Consider the following 6,757-nt stretch of genomic DNA (forward strand, 5'->3'; position numbering starts at 1 on the left):
GGAAAAGAAAAAAAAGGACATGCCAAAAGTTCAGTATAAGGAATTATTAGACACATGCAAATGCAAATTCAAAAAGGTTTCAGCTCACACCAGTCATTTCCATCAGCAAAATATCTACAAACTATAAATGCTGAAGGAGTTTTAGAGAACTGTGTACCTTCTAGATCCTGGTGGGATGTAAAGTGGTAACAGCTCTAACGCAAACTGAATTGAGCTGTTGAAAAGGTAAAAATTGAGCTACCATATGATGCGGCAGGTCACCTTTTGGGCCTATAACCTAAGACCACCTGAATCGGAAAGACACAGGCAGGCAAATGAGCACTGCAGCAATATTGAAATAGCCAAGACATGGAAGCAGAAAAAAGGTTCATAAACAGATGAATGGACAAAGAAGAAGTGGTATACGTACCAAATAGAATAGTAGCCTCGGGAAAAAAATGAACAATGCCGTTTTCAGGACTACAGTTGAGCCTAGAAATAATCATATAAGGTTACGTAACTCAAAAGGGTACGACAAATATCCTATGATAACATTTATACATGTTATCCTAAGATAGCTACCAAAGAACATATTTCCCCAGAAAAAGACACTCACAGACTTATGAAATAAACTAATGGTTAGCCAAAATGAAAGGTGGGAGGATGGGTAAACTAGGACTATGGGGTTAACATACATATACTAATGTATGTTAAGTGTATAAAAACATATAACAGATAAACTGTATGAATTATATAATCACCAATACCTTTAAAATATACATTTTGTAATCACATACATGGTAACAGGACCCGAGGATGAACAGACATATGTATGAATCATTGAGCAGATTCTGTACAACCAGGCAATCAAAACACTCTAATCAAATTTACTCTGATAAGAAATGAAATTAAATTTAAAAAACAAACATAAGTAAGGAGACATAAACTTCTGGGGGCTTGTCCCAGCACATTCCACTCTAATTTACAACCTCGGATCACTACCTCCAGGAAGACTCTGTTGCCGTAGTAACAAGAGTTGAGAACGTAATAATGCTGCCGCCTTGTGGCTGTTTCCCACAACAGCAGCTTTAAACCCAGTGCTAATAGTTGCTTAATAGTCACAAGGACTGCAGGGCTCTAAATGACACCTGCCCTGAAAAATGCCCTGGGGTAGGGAATAGGCAAGAAAATTCAACACATGAGAAATTTTTCAAGAAGTCAATAAGAGGAGGGAAGTTGTACTCACTCTTTAAAAAAAAAGGAAAAGAAAAAAAAGGACATGCCTAAAGCTCAGTATAAGGAATTATTCACCACATGCGTATCCAACCTCCGTAAAGGTTTCAGCTCACAACAGTCAAATGGCCATCAGCAAAAAGTCTACAAACTATAAATGCTGAAGGTGTTTTAGAGAAATGTGTACCTTCTATCTGCTGCTGGGATGTAAAGTGGTAACAGCACTAACGCAAACTGAATGGAGCCGTTTGAAAAGGTAGAAATTGAGCTACCATATGATGCGGCAGGGCACCTCTCGGGCTTATAACCTAAGACCACCAGAATCGGAAAGACACAGGCAGTCAAATGTGCACTGCAGCAATACTGAAATAGGCAAGACATGGAAGCAAAAAAAGGTCCATAAACAGATGAATGGACAGAGAAGAAGTGGTATATGGACAGAATGGAATAGTAGCCTCGGGAAAAAAATGAACAATGCCGTTTTCAGGACTACAGTAGAGCCTAGAAATAATAATATAAGGTTAAGTAAGTCAAAAGGGTATGACAAATATCCTATGATATCATTTATACATGTTATCCTAAGATTGCTACCAATGAACATATTTCCACAGAAAAAGACACTCACAGACTTATGAAATAAACTAATGGTTAGCCAAAATGAAAGGGGGGAGGATGGGTAAATTAGGACTATGGGATTAACATAAATATACTAATGTATGTTAAGTGTATAAAAACATATAACAGATAAACTGTATGAATTATATAATCACCAATACCTTTAAAATATACATTCTGTATTCACATACATGGTAACAGAATCCGAAGATGAACAGACATATGTAGGAATCATTGAGCAGATTCTGTACAGCCAGACAATCAAAACACTCTAATCAAATTTACTCCAAAAAGAAATAGAATTAAATTTAAAAAACAAACATAAGTAAGGAGACATAAACTTCTGGGGGCTCGTCCCAGCACATTCCACTCTAATTTACAACCACGGAACACTACCTCCAGGAAGATTCTGTTGCCCTAGTAACAATAGATGAGACGGTAATAATGCTGCCGCCTTGTGGCTGTTTCCCACAACAGCAGCATTAAACCCAGTGCTAATGGTTGCTTAATAGTCACAAGGACTGCAGGGATCTAAATGACACCTGGCCTGAAAAATGCCCTGGGGTAGGGAATAGGCAAGAAAATTCAACACATAAGAAATTTTTCAAGAAGTCAATAAGAGGAGGGAAGTTGTACTCACTCTTTAAAAAAAAAGGAAAAGAAAAAAAAGGACATGCCTAAAGCTCAGTATAAGGAATTATTAGACACATGCAAATTCAATTTCAAAAAGGTTTCAGCTCACACCAGTCATTTCCATCAGCAAAATGTCTACAAAGTATAAATGCTGAAGGGGTTTTAGAGATCTTTGTAACTCCTAGCTGCTGGTGGGATGTAAAGTGGTAACAGCACTAACAAAAACTGAATGGAGCTGCTATACAAGGTAAAAATTGAGCTACCATATAATGCGAAAGGGCACCTTTTGAGCCTATAAACTAAGAACACCTGAATCGGAAAGACACAGGCAGGCAAATGTGCACTGCAGCAATACTGAAATAGCCAAGACATGGAAGCAAAATAAGGTCCTAAAACAGATGATTGGACAAAGAAGAAGTGGTATATGGACAGAATGGAATAGTAGCCTCGGGAAAAAAATGAACAATCTCGTTTTCAGGACTAGAGTTGAGCCTAGAAATAATCATATAAGGTTAAGTAAGTCAAAAGGGTATGACAAATATCCTATGATATCATTTATACACGTTATCCTAAGATTGCTACCAATGAACATATTTCCACAGAAAAAGACACTCACAGACTTATGAAATAAACTAATGGTTAGCCAAAATGAAAGGTGGGAGGATGGGTAAATTAGGACTATGGGGTTAACATACATATACTACTGTATGTTAAATGTATATAAACATATAACAGATAAACTATATGAATTATATAATCACCAATACCTTTAAAATATACATTCTGTAATCACATACATGGTAACAGGATCTGAAGATGAACAGACATATGTATGAATCTTTGAGCAGATTCTGTACAGCCAGACAATCAAAACACTCTAATCAAATTTACTCCGATAAGAAATAGAAATTAAATTTAAAAAACAAACATAAGTAAGGAGACATAAACTTCTGGGGGCTTGTCCTAGCACATTCCACTCTAATTTACAACCTTAGAACACTACCTCCAGGAAGACTCTGTTTCCCTAGTAACAAGAATTGAGAACGTAATAATGCTGCCGCCTTCTGGCTGTTTCCCACAACAGCAGCTTTAAACCCAGTGCTAATGGTTGCTTAATAGTCACAAGGACTGCAGGGGTCTAAATGACACCTGCCCTCAAAAAATGCCCTGGGGTAGGGAATAGGTAAGAAAATTCAACACATGAGAAATGTTTCACGAAGTCAATAAGAGGAGGGAAGTTGTACTCACTCTTTAAAAAAAAAGGAAAAGAAAAAAAAGGACATGCCTAAAGCTCAGTATAAGGACTTATTAGCCACATGCAAATTCAAATTCAAAAAGGTTTCAGCTCACACCAGTCATTTCCATCAGCAAAAAGTCTACAAACTATAAATGCTGAAGGGGTTTTAGAGAACTGTGTACCTTCTAGCTGCTGGTGGGATGTAAAGTGGTAACAGCACTAACGCAAACTGAATGGAGCTGCTTGAAAAGGTAAAAATTGAGCTACCATATGATGCGTCAGGGCACCTTTTGGGCCTATAACCTAAGACCACCAGAATAGGAAAGACAGAGGCAGTCAAATGTGCACTGTAGCAATACTGAAATAGCCAAGACATGGAAGCAAAAAAAGGTCTATAAACAGATGAATGTACAAAGAAGAATTGGTATATGGACAGAATGGAATAGTAGAACTGGGAAAAAAATGAACAATGCCGTTTTCAGGACTACAGTTGAGCCTATAAATAATCATATAAGGTTAAGTAAGTCAAAAGGGTATGACAAATATCCTATGATATCATTTATACATGTTATCCTAAGATTGCTACCAATGAACATATTTCCACAGAAAAAGACACTCACAGACTTATCAAATAAACTAATGGTTAGCCAAAATGACACGTGGGAGGATGGGTAACTTAGGACTATGGGGTTAACATACATATACTAATGTATGTTACATGTATATAAACATATAACATATAAACTGTATGAATTATATAATCACCAATACCTTTAAAATATACATTTTGTAATCACATACATGCTAACAGGATCCGAAGATGAACAGACATACGTATGAATCATTGGGCAGATTCTGTACAGACAGGCAATCAAAACACTCTAATCAAATTTCCTCCGATAAGAAATAGAAATTAAATTTAAAAAAGAAACATAAGTAAGGCGACATAAACTTCTGGGGGCTTGTCCCAGCACATTCCACTCTAATTTACAACCTTGGAACACTACCTCCAGGAAGACTCTGTTGCCGTAGTAACAAGAGTTGAGAACGTAATAATGCTGCCGCCTTCTGGCTGTTTCCCACAACAGCAGCTTTAAACCCAGTGCTAATGGTTGCTTAATAGTCACAAGGACTGCAGGGGTCTAAATGACACCTGCCCTCAAAAAATGCCCTGGGGTAGGGAATAGGTAAGAAAATTCAACACATGAGAAATGTTTCAAGAAGTCAATAAGAGGAGGGAAGTTGTACTCACTCTTTAAAAAAAAAGGAAAAGAAAAAAAAGGACATGCCTAAAGCTCAGTATAAGGACTTATTAGCCACATGCAAATTCAAATTCAAAAAGGTTTCAGCTCACACCAGTCATTTCCATCAGCAAAAAGTCTACAAACTATAAATGCTGAAGGGGTTTTAGAGAACTGTGTACCTTCTAGCTGCTGGTGGGATGTAAAGTGGTAACAGCACTAACGCAAACTGAATGGAGCTGCTTGAAAAGGTAAAAATTGAGCTACCATATGATGCGTCAGGGCACCTTTTGGGCCTATAACCTAAGACCACCAGAATAGGAAAGACAGAGGCAGTCAAATGTGCACTGTAGCAATACTGAAATAGCCAAGACATGGAAGCAAAAAAAGGTCTATAAACAGATGAATGTACAAAGAAGAATTGGTATATGGACAGAATGGAATAGTAGAACTGGGAAAAAAATGAACAATGCCGTTTTCAGGACTACAGTTGAGCCTATAAATAATCATATAAGGTTAAGTAAGTCAAAAGGGTATGACAAATATCCTATGATATCATTTATACATGTTATCCTAAGATTGCTACCAATGAACATATTTCCACAGAAAAAGACACTCACAGACTTATCAAATAAACTAATGGTTAGCCAAAATGACACGTGGGAGGATGGGTAACTTAGGACTATGGGGTTAACATACATATACTAATGTATGTTACATGTATATAAACATATAACATATAAACTGTATGAATTATATAATCACCAATACCTTTAAAATATACATTTTGTAATCACATACATGCTAACAGGATCCGAAGATGAACAGACATACGTATGAATCATTGGGCAGATTCTGTACAGACAGGCAATCAAAACACTCTAATCAAATTTCCTCCGATAAGAAATAGAAATTAAATTTAAAAAAGAAACATAAGTAAGGCGACATAAACTTCTGGGGGCTTGTCCCAGCACATTCCACTCTAATTTACAACCTTGGAACACTACCTCCAGGAAGACTCTGTTGCCGTAGTAACAAGAGTTGAGAACGTAATAATGCTGCCGCCTTTGGCAGTTTCCCACAACAGCAGCTTTACACCCAGTGCTAATGGTTGCTTAATAGTCACAAGGACTGCAGGGGTCTAAATGACACCTGCCCTCAAAAAATGCCCTGGGGTAGGGAATAGGCAAGAAAATTCAACACATGAGAAATTTTTCAAGAAGTCAATATGAAGAGGGAAGTTGTACTCACTCTTTAACAAAAAAAGGAAAAGAAGAAAAAGGATATGCCTAAAGATCAGTATAAGGAATTATTAGCCACATGCGTATCCAACCTTCAAAAAGGATTCAGCTCACACCAGTCAAATGGCCATCAGCAAAAATCTACAAACTATAAATGCTGAAGGGGTTTTAGAGATCTTTGTACCTTCTAGCTGCTGGTGGGATGTAAAGTGGTAACAGCACTAACGAAAACTGAATGGAGCTGTTTGAAAAGGTAAAAATTGAGCTACCATATGATGCGGCAGGGCACCTTTTGGGCCTATAACCTAAGACCACCAGAATCGGAAAGACAGAGGCAGTCAAACGTGCACTGCAGCAATACTGAAATAGCCAAGACATGGAAGCAAAAAAAGGTCAATAAACAGGTGAATGGACAAAGAATAAGTGGTATATGGTCAGAATGCAATATCAGTCACGAAAAAAATAAAAGGATCGTATATGCAGCACTACAGATGAGCCTAGAGATAATCACACAACCTTAAGTAAGTCAGAATGCAAAAGACGAATGTCCTATGATATCACTTATGTTATCTGAAAAT

The 6,757-nt window shown here is 37.3% G+C and overlaps 1 long non-coding RNA gene across 1 annotated transcript; it reads left to right on the top strand.

Moving 5' to 3' along the window:
* The first annotated feature begins 310 nt into the window (after nucleotides 1–310).
* LOC309621687 lies at nucleotides 311–5,874 on the top strand. The gene is made up of 2 exons (XR_014240158.1): nucleotides 311–490; nucleotides 2,972–5,874. It is a non-coding gene; the product is annotated as an uncharacterized lncRNA (long non-coding RNA).
* The last annotated feature ends 883 nt before the right edge of the window (nucleotides 5,875–6,757 follow it).

Source organism: Balaenoptera borealis, assembly GCF_965194805.1.
Source record: "Balaenoptera borealis genome assembly, contig: HAP1_SCAFFOLD_845, whole genome shotgun sequence".
Classification (NCBI taxonomy): domain Eukaryota; kingdom Metazoa; phylum Chordata; class Mammalia; order Artiodactyla; family Balaenopteridae; genus Balaenoptera; species Balaenoptera borealis.